General features: G+C 37.4%; 1 long non-coding RNA gene across 2 annotated transcripts in view; it reads left to right on the top strand.

Annotated features, from left to right (window-relative positions):
• The window catches only part of LOC138842483 (uncharacterized), a 632,765-nt gene extending 623,458 nt beyond the window's left edge, over positions 1–9,307 (top strand). The window contains exon 3 of one of the 2 annotated variants that reach the window (XR_011377118.1): positions 9,260–9,307. This is a non-coding gene — a long non-coding RNA (uncharacterized lncRNA). The remainder of the gene's footprint in view (positions 1–9,259) is intronic. The other variant, XR_011377119.1, reaches the window with a different exon arrangement.
• The last annotated feature ends 2,916 nt before the right edge of the window (positions 9,308–12,223 follow it).

Here is a 12,223-nt window from a genome sequence, read left to right as displayed (position 1 = left end):
ACCCATAGTTATTTCTATTATATTCTAAACATTATTTTTCTTTCCAGTAGGCAACTCTGTCTCTGGGAGTTTATCATACAATCAGAGAAGTCTAAAACTGCCTGCCCTCCAGGAGCTTACAATCTTGTAAAGCATTTAGTCCAGCCTCCTCAATTTAAAAGTGATGTTTGAACAGGGAGTGTAATTGGGTTTGCTTATGGTCTGAGGAAGGATGCTGATGCTTATTAGGTGCCATATGGCTACAGGGCAAGGGACTAATCTTTGGGGCTCTCTGTTTACATATTGATGTCAACTCTTAGATTTTGATTTTAATGGAACATTTTGGTCATGTAAAAATGCTAATGGCATTTAGCAAATGCTGAATCAGTGACAGGTTCTGTTTTAAGTACTTGTATTTTCTCATTTAATTCCTGAAACAGTTCCATGAATAGGGAACAGTTTTATCTCTATATTCTGATGATGAGGAAACTGAGGATGCTAGAGATTATATGTCTAAGTTTGTAAAAGTAAGAAGTAACAGAACAAGAGTTCAAACCCTGAGCCTTATTCCAGAGTCCATGTAATTAGTATCTGACCTTCCTACCTCTTTGATAATGATTACCGACATCAGATAGTGTCAGCCATTGATAGTTCATTTGTTTTAGTTCTAGATATTCTAAAATTATTTCATGAATGTAGTGTCATTTAGCAGCTTTTTGGATATTTTTTATTAGAAGACTGAAATGATTTCATATTTCCTTATAACCTGAAACAAAATTATTAGAAGATGGTATTTTACATTAATTTGTTTTTATTTTACTTAAATGTGCGACTTAACATTTCATCAAGTTATCTTCCCCTATGTAGATATCATTATGAATATTTTGATATCAGAATATGAACCACTATTATTTTAAATATTTTATACTTTAACAATTATATTGATATTTTTAAAATGGAAAATAATCTCATTATTTAAAAATGTACTACAAATTAATATGATCTACCCGAGTTCTTAGTATTTTTTTTTGGTGTGTGTGACCAAGCTTTACATCTATTTCATTAGAGAAAATTGGCTTCTTTACTACTATGAAATATACATCCCAAAATTCCTATTGCTTTCCACTGTAGTATAGTTTTATTTTTAATTTGAATAGTCAATATTAGATATACGTTCTCAAACATTTTTTTCATATAGTTTTTCCTTTTTGTTATCCATAGATTATAGAAGGAAACATTTTTTATAAACTAATAAAATTACATTAATCTAATAAAATCATCCTACTATTTTATAGCATTTAAAAATAAATTTAATGACAGATTATAATTACTTATATTTATTCCAGTGAATCAGTAAAACTGTCTACCATTTTCAGGATTTATTGCTAGAATCATCAAAATGCTTAACTATTTGGATTCTACTTTTATGAGAAAGCAGAAGACACGAATACTTATTTCTATTTTGTGTGAGGGAAATATTGTATAGTTATCAGAACAGAAGTTGAAGTGATGGGAAACATTGTTGATTATCTTTAGATGCACTAGAAGATATTAAGCCTTTTATTTGATATATTTTTCAAACTTTGAAAGAAGAGAATATGTCTTCAGTTAAAGCAATCTAAGAGTAGAAGTAGCATTTATTTAAAATAACTTCTTACCATATTTTTCGTGCCTTTGTTCTCCTTCTTGGCTGGACGCTTGCCCATGTGACTTTACATGAAAATGTGATGAGAGTTGGGCATCCCACCCAGACCTGCATCCAATTCCTCAAGCAGAAAGATAGTCACTCTCAGCTGACCTCTCTTTTTACTTAAATCACAAGATGCTAGTTAAAAATATTATTTAATCAGCCTTTTTGATATCATTTATAAATGGTATAAAATGTAAAACTCTGAATTTTCCTCAATTACTAATTATCATTTTCAATTGTTCATGTATAGTTGAAATATATTACCTAAGAATTAATATGGTATAAAACAAAATAATCAAAAAACATAACAAAACCATTTATCAGCCCCAAACAAATTCTTATAGGGGAAAACAAAAAAATCTGTTCTGTTGTTGAATACATTTTACAGACGACAGCACTCTCTCAGTTGATATATACCATTTCTGTCCACCCTGCTTTCCATGCCTGTTGGACAGGGATCATGCCCTGTTTATTTTTGTGTCTTAGCAACACAGCATAGAGCACACATTCAATAAATGTAAGGATGAGGAAAGAGGTAGAAAGAAAAAAAAGATTGGAGGGGGTGAAGGAAAGGACAAAGAAATGAGAGACAGTGATGCTAAGTTAACAGTGAATACTACTTACACTTAGTGAAACACTATTACTTTACATAAGTCATTTTCAGCAGGAGAAGGTCTGTTCTCTGAGACCTCAAAGTACTCCAATAATGATGCTAAGGTGAAAATTCTGTCTTTTGAATGAGGAGAAGGAACCAACTAAGTTACATATATGTGTGTGTGTGTGTGTGTGTGTATTTACACACACGATCTCTTAAAATGAGCTGGAATCTTTAAATATGAACGTTTTGTAAGAATTTGTAGGAAAGTAAGATTTGCCATAGCAAAATGTTTCTTTGGCATGTGGATTATTTCAAGCTGAAAACAAGCTTAATAAACTCAGGAAGAACTTTTGACCTCCCCACTAACTGCCTAAAAAGTGTAGGCAGAGGACCTCTTCCAGGAACGGAGCTGTCACCATAGAGACTACAGTAGGAACTAGGTGTGTAGACAGGGCAACTTAGCAGAGTCTGTTAAAATTCCTCTCTGGGTCCCATTGTCTCTGCCTGGCCCAGGAAACGTTTGTTTACCAACTATTCACTTTTCCATCCTCATGTCAACTGACTTTGCTCTTCTGTGAAGTCCCAAACCCCTACCCTCAACATCCTCCTTTGTCTTTAGCTGAAGATGTTTTTTAAGGTGAGGTTTTCAGCCCTTGTGGTGAGTTACTCAGTTTTCTTTGGTCTCTCCTGTGTAGGCATGTTATTAAACTTTTGTGTGATTTTTCTCCTGTTAATCTGTCTCATGTCAATGCAATTCTTAGACCAGCCAGAAGAACCTAGAAGGGTAGAGGAAAATTTCTTCCTCTCGGACATATTAAAACAAGCCCAGGGAAATTCCCTGGTGGCACAGTGGTTAAGAATCCGCCTGCCAGTGCAGGGGACATGGGTTTGAGCCCTGGTCCGGGAAGATCTCACATGCCTCAGAGCAACTAAGCCCGTGCGCCACAACTGCTGAGCCTGCACTCTAAGAGCCCACGAGCCACAACTACTGAAGCCCATGTGCACCTAGAGCCCGTGCTCCGCAACAAGAGAAGCCACCGCAGTGAGAAGCTCGCACACCACCACGAAGAGCAGTCCCTGCTCGCCGCAACTGGAGAAAGCCCACGCACAGCAATGAAGACCCAACGCAGACAAAAATAGATAAATAAATTTATTTTAAAAATAAATAAAGTCCAGAAAGGGATGTTAAACCAACTTAATAGTGTATCAGAATCTTAACAAAAATTGTCATTGACAGTGTAACATAACAAAAGTAGTCAAGGGGCAAAGATGTTGAGAAGGGACAGGACAAAGAGCACACCGAGCTGTTAGGGAACCAGGGCCCTTTGCCGGATGCGCTGCAAGTGGACCGCTTTGACGCCGAGGTTCAGCCGAGAAAGAGCTTATTCATAAGGCGGCCAGGCCAGGACTCAGAGAGCAAGTCTCATTTCCGCCTCCCGAGAGGCAGAGGGGTTCGGGACATTTACGGGACAAGCAGGAGGGCCTCAGGACTGGGGAAAGGGGATGGGAGGCAGGGAAGAGGGGCGGTAACTGATGTTCTGCGCAGGCGCAAAGGGGTTCCGTGTCTCTGCATATTCATAAGCGCGGATGTTGCGTGACCTGAGGGTGGAGTCAACAGGCCGGTCGGGGGACGTCTGCGCAGGCCCAGGTTCAGCGTCGTGGTCCCAACCAGCCTGAGCCGGCTCGCGCTTGGTGGGAGCTGACTCCGGGTTCCTGGGGAACACCAGGCCGTGTGAAGCTGGGAAGGTACGCAATTAAGGAGAGGAAGAAAGAGAGAAAGACGCCCGTAGAAGCTAAAGCGAGCTTAGTCAGCGAAGGCAGTTTACAAGCGAAGGGGTTTGAACAAGCCGCTCCGTTCCCCGTTGTTCTGCAGCACAAGCTCAGGAGTTCCTGTTAGTTATGAGCTTCCGCTGTCTCTGCGGGGCACGGGTTCAGAGCCATGGTTTCTCCACCTTTCTCAGCTGCCAGCTAGGCCGGCCGTCTGGTGGGACATTTATTTGCGGCTTGCTCCGTCAGGGTGCCGCGCAAACACGCCTGTGCAGAGCACGCTGGTGGTGTGGCAGCTCTGCTCTTCTCGCCTGCTGCGGAGAAGCCGTGGATTCACCTCTCCTGAGACGCAGAGATGTGCCCTCCTCAGAGCCTAAGGCCAGTTCTCCTTGCAGATCTCTTTCCGCCTCTTTGCCCTGTAAGCCAGTTACAGTGACGTGTAGACAAATGAGATGTGACCTCTCCCCTTCTTTTCCAGCTTTCCTTACCCCGGGGTGTGATAACTGCGGCACCGTAGTCATTTTGGACCAGATCATTCTGTGTGTGGGGGGTGGGGGTGGGGAGGGCTGTCCCATGTAGTGTAGCATGCTTGGCAGCATTTCCGACCTCTACCCACTTGATCACGGTGGCACACCCCTGCCCCCCAGTTGTGACAACAAAGAATATGACCAGACATTGTCCAGTGCCCCCTGTGGCCCCAGATTGCCCCTGATTGGGAAGAGCACTGCCCTGAATAAACGTGGTGCTCATTTCATCTCTTTATCCAACTGTATACTTTGATTTATTTTTCAGTGTACTTACTGGACTGCTCCCCCGATTCATTCTCAGTCTCTCCCTAATACCGCGTACACACATACAAGGAAAGAATGCAGGGAAAGTTTAATCTTCATTCTGGAACAAACCAATCCCCAGGAGGACTGGCCCCATGACTTTGGCCTCATTAGCATGAAAAGATTTCACAGGATTTTTAAGCTGTTGCTATTGCACACCGTTAAAAAAAAAAGATGAATAAACAATCCAATAGTGAAAAACAGAACAAGTGGTCAGTATAATTATGCGGTATTAAAAATGTAGTTGAAAATAACAAGGTATGTTAAGTATTTTACTGAAATCACATGGGAAAATTTTGGTTAAAACATTGACATTTTTTTTTTCCTTTACTGTATCAACCACACAGTTATTTTGAGCAAACCTTACCTCTGGAAATGACTATACAAAGAAAATTGTCAGAATATGAAATTTTTTTTTCCCCTAATGGGATATGGTAAAGAATGAACGTGAAGGATTACATTCCTAATCCGTTCCACAAACGCAGTGGTGCGAGATGGGACTGCATGATGTATCCACTTTCCTGTAGTCTATTTGAAGCACCTGAGTTTGATGAGGAAGTTCATGTGTTTTCTAGTAGTGCCTAATTTACCCTCAGGGAGTGGCTCATGCTGGGAGAACGTGTCTCATTATGGATTATTTTGTCGCATCAGCCATGCTATGAGATGGACAAGACTTTATAAGACAAATACTATGGAGCAACCTTCAGAGGCCAGCGCTACATGCAGGCAAAAATTCTCATTGGCAGAACAAAACAGAAAGCCCTTAATGAATTCTGTTACCGTGGCAGCATATTGTCAAATCATGCACTAATAACAAAAGAGCTGGAAAACCGTACCAAGAAACCAGCATGTCTTTTGGCAAGCTGGAGACCAGGGTTTGGTGCCGAGCTTCCCAACACTCTAAAGGAGAGAATTAACATCAGAGGAAGCCGAGAATGTTTGTGCAAACTCTGCAGGCATTCGGGTGTGAATCCTAGAGCAGCTACGTGAACCTGAGGGTTATTTTTTCTTCTTTTTTTTTTTTTTCCTCTTCCCAAATGTAATTAGATGTTAGTTCAGTAACGAAGAGCATCCCTAAAGGGTGTCTGGGACCTCAGTCACATTTTAGGGAATGCAGCTCTACCTTCTGAGTCAGTTCTTACACTATAAACCTCTGTAATTTAAGATGTGGCAGAATTTGAAGGCAATTAGCATAATATGAGGGTGGCCAGATGTCGTTGAATGCTTAGGTGTGAGCCAGTATTTTATATTTTGTCTTGGGAAGATAACTCCGTTAAAATCTGTCTCAGATTGAATCATGTGGATCATGTCGTAAAGCACCTGAAATACCAGAAAATCAGAGGTTTCAATATATAAAACATTTGCGAGAATGAAGTTATACAAGTTGTCTGTAACGTTCCATTTATTTGTAGTATTTCTTTTCAGTACCTTTGTTTTAGGGCTGTGTTTGCCAACCAGTTTTCTAAAACTTTGGCCCATACGTGGCAAACTTACCTGAAACATTGTCTTTTTCTCTATTTCCTTTATTTTTACTCAGATCCTATGCCTTGTTTCTTACCTTCCATTTCCTTTTTCTTTCCTCGAAACGTGACAGCTTCCCATGCCTCTTCACCCATTGTTTGTTGACATGAAAGGAAAGAAACATGGAAATGGAGCAGTGGATTTCAGACTTTGCTCCTTGAAAATCCAGGGGTAGCTTCTGAGCTGCAGGTGGGGAGGGCATACAGGGAGCAGACAGGGCTCTGAGGCTTCCATTCAACTTCCAGTTTACAAGTAGTATTTCATGTAAAGAAAGCTTTCCACAGCACAGATATCTCAACAGTGGTAGAACCCACGATGCCATCAGGTAGAGTAGACCCAGGATGGGACATTTGACCAACGGAAAGTAATCATACTGAGTAATAGAAGCATGGGGATATTGAAGAAATTCACTGTGGGTGTTTCATCTCATGATTACTCTTCCTTCAACCACCTTAAGTTCAACCCGTATCTAAAAATCAGGAACTTCTCATTCCCTCCCATTTAATAGTAGCAAGATTTAGTAGCTTCTGCCATCTCAGCAGGAGCAAAGCATGTAGTGGTCCAGGTGTATTTCTATTGAGTAGGGTGATTAGGGAGTGTGAAAGAATAAAGATGTAACTGTATAGCGAAACAAGGAAACTAAAATTTATCTCAAATGATGTCTCTATTGTCCCAAAGAAAGATTATATATCTCAGTAAGTCCTATGGCTAGGAGAATTTTATGAAAGAAATGTTCTTAAATGTATGGACACCAAAGGGGGAAAGTTGGGAGGTGGGGGGGGTGGAGGTGGGATGAATTGGGAGGCTGGGATGGACATGTAGACACTAATATGTATAAAATAGATAACCAATAAGAACCTGCTGTATAAAAAAATAAAGTTCAAAAAAAGAGAAAGGAATGTTCTTTTTAATCGTAAAGGTATTTTGACTAGCTATGGCTTTATTATTACATGAAATAAAAACTATAGTTTATTTGTATGTATTATAATAAGGTGTAAATTTAATTTTAAAATAAAAAAGCAAACTTACACCATACATTTTAAAGATTTGTCCTACATTAATAAAAATAGTGTTTTGCATTTATAGGACACGATGTCAAAATGCTAACATGTCCTAGCAAAAACGTTAAAAGCGCAGGAGTTCCTGGATTAGTAATTATTTGTATTCAAGTTCTCTAAATTTAACCTCAAATTACCTGTCGTTAACTGTTTGAATAAGAGGTTTGATAGTAAATAATTTATTATTTACCTTGTTATTTTCCTTGAGGAAATAACTTTATTTCCCTAAAATATTAAAAAAAAATTGCCTATATAATGGAAGACTATTTCTTGTTTACTATAGAAATTTTAATACTTTTTTTTAAGATACTGTTTTCTCCAAATTCAAGTGGTATGATGTTTTTTTTTAATCTCAGCATAGTAGAGAAATATGTAAAGAATGTTTTAGCTTCCACTATGTCAGCAGATTTTGATTAATTGGGGGAGAAAAAGCTTATTAAACAAAATAACATTTCCAATTTTGTATTAAATGTTACCTCTTCTGCTGTATAAAGCAGGACATATTTTGGCAAGATCTCAAGCTTTTAAAACTAACATTGAACATATTATGGAGAAAAGACTTGCAAATTGCCTTGTGTTCTTAACAGTAGCTGGAAAAGGAAAAGAAATTAAAATGGATCAACAGTTAAAGTGGAAATGCATGATTACAATGGAATGATACGTAAATTCAAATCAAGTTTCAATGAGGAGTATATTTTTAAGTATTTTCAGAGAAATTAAATAATTTTCAGATTTAGTATTTTCTGTAATCTTTTAAGATTAAAAATTTATTTTTAAAAAATATATTTTCAGATGATTTTATTTGTGATTATGTACGTCGAATTCAAACCACGTTATGGTTTTTTTCTGTGTTTGGTAACATCGAACCGTGAAAAGTAAAATTAGCATTTAAGAAATAATTCAAGGAAAAGACTTCTCCTGTAATGTTTGCCCCAGTGAGCTGAGTAATTTTTGTAAATTAGTCTTTTGGCCTGAGTGATTTAGATAATTACTTAAGTTCTTTCTTTCAGGTTGAATATTCAGATACTAGTCAACATCAAGCATACGATAAACGATTTATTTTTTTCTTCAGTAAATCGATCAAATATTGAGTGAAATAGTGTATTTGCCCTGTGTATTGCCCTTATGTAATCCCTAATTGTTCTCAAGTAGTGTCTCTCTAAATCGATGAGATCTTTTTCTATTGTTATTTTCAAATTTGCTTGATGGATTAGGAAAGATGTGTTCAATCAAAGAGTTCTGGATAAATATTAAAGGATAAGCTTCTAATGAGTACATAACTCAAACTGTTCTTTATTCACTCAGTATAAACCAATGATCAAGTTACCTGTGAACATTAAGGGTGGAGGGAGGGACATTAACACATTCTTTACTCGACTAGGATGTTTTTGCTTTTCTCTAACGGAAATTTTCTTTTCCTTTTTCAGCAGTATTTTTTTTTTTTTTTTTTTTAGGGTTAACAGGACTGTTTTATTTATTTATTTATTTATTTATTTTTTTTTTTTTAACATCTTTATTGGGGTATAATTGCTTTACAATGGTGTGTTAGTTTCTGCTTTATAACAAAGTGAATCAGTCATACATAAACCTATGTTCCCATATGTCTTCCCTGTTGCAGTATTTTTAACTTACGGTGTGCATTGGGAAATAATTTTCACTTGCCTTTGTAGTTTTTAATTCAGGAAAATAAACCAAAACCAAGAGGTTGTAGTTATAACATTTCTTCTTTATGAACATAAAAGAATCCTATTAGCTATTGCAATTTAAACTTTATTGTATTTTAAATTAACATATTCTTGTTTTTGTGACTTAACAGGCAGTACTCCTGTGGTGGATATAGATTCTTGCTACAAGGAAGCAACAGTAAGTGCTTATGTATATGCAATAACTTTTTAAAAACTGCAACATCTTAATATTTGGAACTCCATTATGCTTAAATGCATGAAAAAAGTTAATATGGTTATTTAAATTTACCCTATCATTTTATAATTTCAATAAATTGTATTCACTCTAATGACATTTTACATAGAATTTTAATAGATTAATGTCAGGTCATTTTAATAATGAGGAAAAATAGACCCACAGCCAAGTCTTTCCATTTTGTCCAGTATGTTTATGTCAGTCTTGCTATATAAATTTCACTTATGCATTAATGACATTAATTATCTCTTTGATTAGCTGATTTACAAAGAGTCTGTTTTCTATGGGCAATTATTTGACAATTGGTTTTTAAATTTTGGATTGTGGGACATTTATTTTGCATTCATAACTTCTTTGGAGCAACTCAAATTCGTCTTCTGTAATGGTGCATTTTAAATTGTTTTCACGCCAATGTGAGTCACTAACTCTTGTATTCATCTCACAAAAGGTAAGAGAGGGGCCTCTTTCTCCCAATTGGGATTAAATAGTAGCTTCTCAGTTCTTCTGCAATATATTTTTCATAATGGTTTAAATCTGTGTGTTTATTTCAAATGTGAGCGTAAGTAACTTCTGTTTTACCTGCCAGCCCTGCGTTATCTTGTGCCTTCCTTTACATTAATGTAATTACTTGGGAATTATCTCTATTCCAAATTGAATAGGGAAATATCAGCTTGCTGCAGGCTCTGTGCTCATCCAGGAATTAAAGTAATTTAAGATATGAGGTTTTAAATGGAAACTCTATTTGTAAGAAAAAGATGTAATTCACTGCCAGAGGTATCCGTTTCAGTGCAACTTCTAGAGAGACAAAAATGCTCTCCAAATTCTAATTCTTGATTTTCTAAGTAATTTGGATCCTGGTATCTTTTTACTCAGATAGGTTTCTAGGGTGTTGTGTAATCTGGGATATATCCTGGTTTCCATTTCTTACTGATACCATTTCCTGGGTGTCTTCCTGACTCAACCATTGAGCTGTTTGGCAAAACTTCTATCCAGTGATCTTCAATTTGACATGGCCTCCTCAGGCAATGATGGGTCTTCTTTGAGTACAATTCATTAAATGTTGTTTTGTAGAATAGATAGTGATTATACTTACCAAATGTCTGCAAGTCTCTTTCGGAGATATGCTGTATTATAAATGAAATTATTTTCTATTTGGGGGAATTCTTGTTTGTTAATATTGTTGTAAGTAAAGGCTTTGGTGAATAGACTATATTGATCTTTAGAAAGTGTTAGTTGGTATTAGCTTTGCGATAGACTAAAAATGATATAAAATGGTTGGTAAAATGACTCAGACTATTTCTCTGTCTTGCTGTGGATGTGGAAGAGGCGACAGGGACAGAAAATGCCTCATAAATCAGTGTCGGGGTGTTCCCTCCCCTACAATGGAATAGAAATCATCACACCAGGACTGCCTGTTTTACAAATGATGTTATAACCCATTTACTTTAAAAGCTGTTTTCCTTAGAAGTCATTTCTAGTATTTTTGAATCGTCAAATTATGCATATATGCTTTCTAGGAGCAATCGAGTATAAGTATGTGTGTTTAAATAAATATATATATTTATATAAATATACATGTATATACACATATCAGCAAAATCATATCTTAGGGTTCCCAAGTAGGAAGCTTTGAATACCCACACAGAATTTTATTTATCTTTGGATCATTCTAATTTTTATTTTATATCTGAATCTTCAGTCTCAGTCTGTTCTTATTCTGTCATTTATTTATATATTTAACAACTTTTGTGTAGCTAGGTGTGTGGTCTCAGACACTGGGGATAGAGGGAGGAAAGATTAAGTTCCTATCTTCTAGCTGACCACAGGATGATGGAGAAAATACAAACATTTAACAGTCATTTCAGTTCATTGTGGTAGGAGTTGTGATCGAATCAGGATAAAATGGGGAATAGAGGGGTGTATTCTCAGGTCATCCTGGCGAACTAAAGCTAATGTTTTCTGGAGGAGGTAATTCTTGAACCACCATAGGTGTGTGTAACTGAAGTGGTGGTGTTGGATTGTGTGTGCATATTCCAAAGTGAGGGCATAGGGGTGAGGAGATTGAGAAGAAGGGGCTGTAGAAATCATTTCAGGCTCTGTGGGAAGGGAAGGCTATCTGTGCAGTGTATACAGCAAGATCAAGGTGACATGAGAACATTTTCACATGCTTAGGGAGCACAAAAGAAAAGTTGCAGAGTGACAAGAAATGTGAGAACTAGAGCATAAAATTACATCTGTGACTGTGCTGAGGAGTTTGCATCTTATCTCGTTTTTACCCAGAAAACAAAAGGGAGCCCTAGTGAATTTTCTAACAGGAAGAAACATTGGAGTTGCATTTTGGAAATACCAGTAGAGCAGCGATTTTGAAGAAGGATTAGACAGACTCATCAAAGGAAGTGGTTTTGTGGGTAGAGCAAAGCCTTGAAAAAGTTGAGCTCTGAACAGTGGCGACCAGGTTATTTACTTGAGGTTACCTGTCCTGCGTGAAGAAGGGAACCTACAGGATGATTATTGATTGGAAGGCTCATGACAGTTGGAGTGGGTTGAGGGAGAGGAGAAGCTAATTTTAGAATGAATCGTTGTAAGAGCAGGAAGAGTTTGTTCATGTTAGGGTTATAGCCTCTTCCTCATTCTCTAGGAGGTACCGGGAGTCTTCATGGAGTCTAGTTCAGAGCCCAGGTAGAACCCGCCGGCTGGAATGGTTATGACCACTTGTTCTATCATCCATATACTGTCTAATAGAGTAGCCGCTAGCCGCATGTGACTATTAAAATTACTTCAGATTATAAATTTATTTCCTTAGTCACACTTATATTTCAGCTTCTCAGTAGCCAGATGCGGTGAGCAGCTACCCTTTTGG

The sequence above is a fragment of the Globicephala melas genome, chromosome 21, assembly GCF_963455315.2.
Source record: "Globicephala melas chromosome 21, mGloMel1.2, whole genome shotgun sequence".
NCBI lineage: Eukaryota > Metazoa > Chordata > Mammalia > Artiodactyla > Delphinidae > Globicephala > Globicephala melas.
Note: the sequence above shows the minus strand (reverse complement) of the source record. Positions and strands in the feature narration are given on the sequence as shown.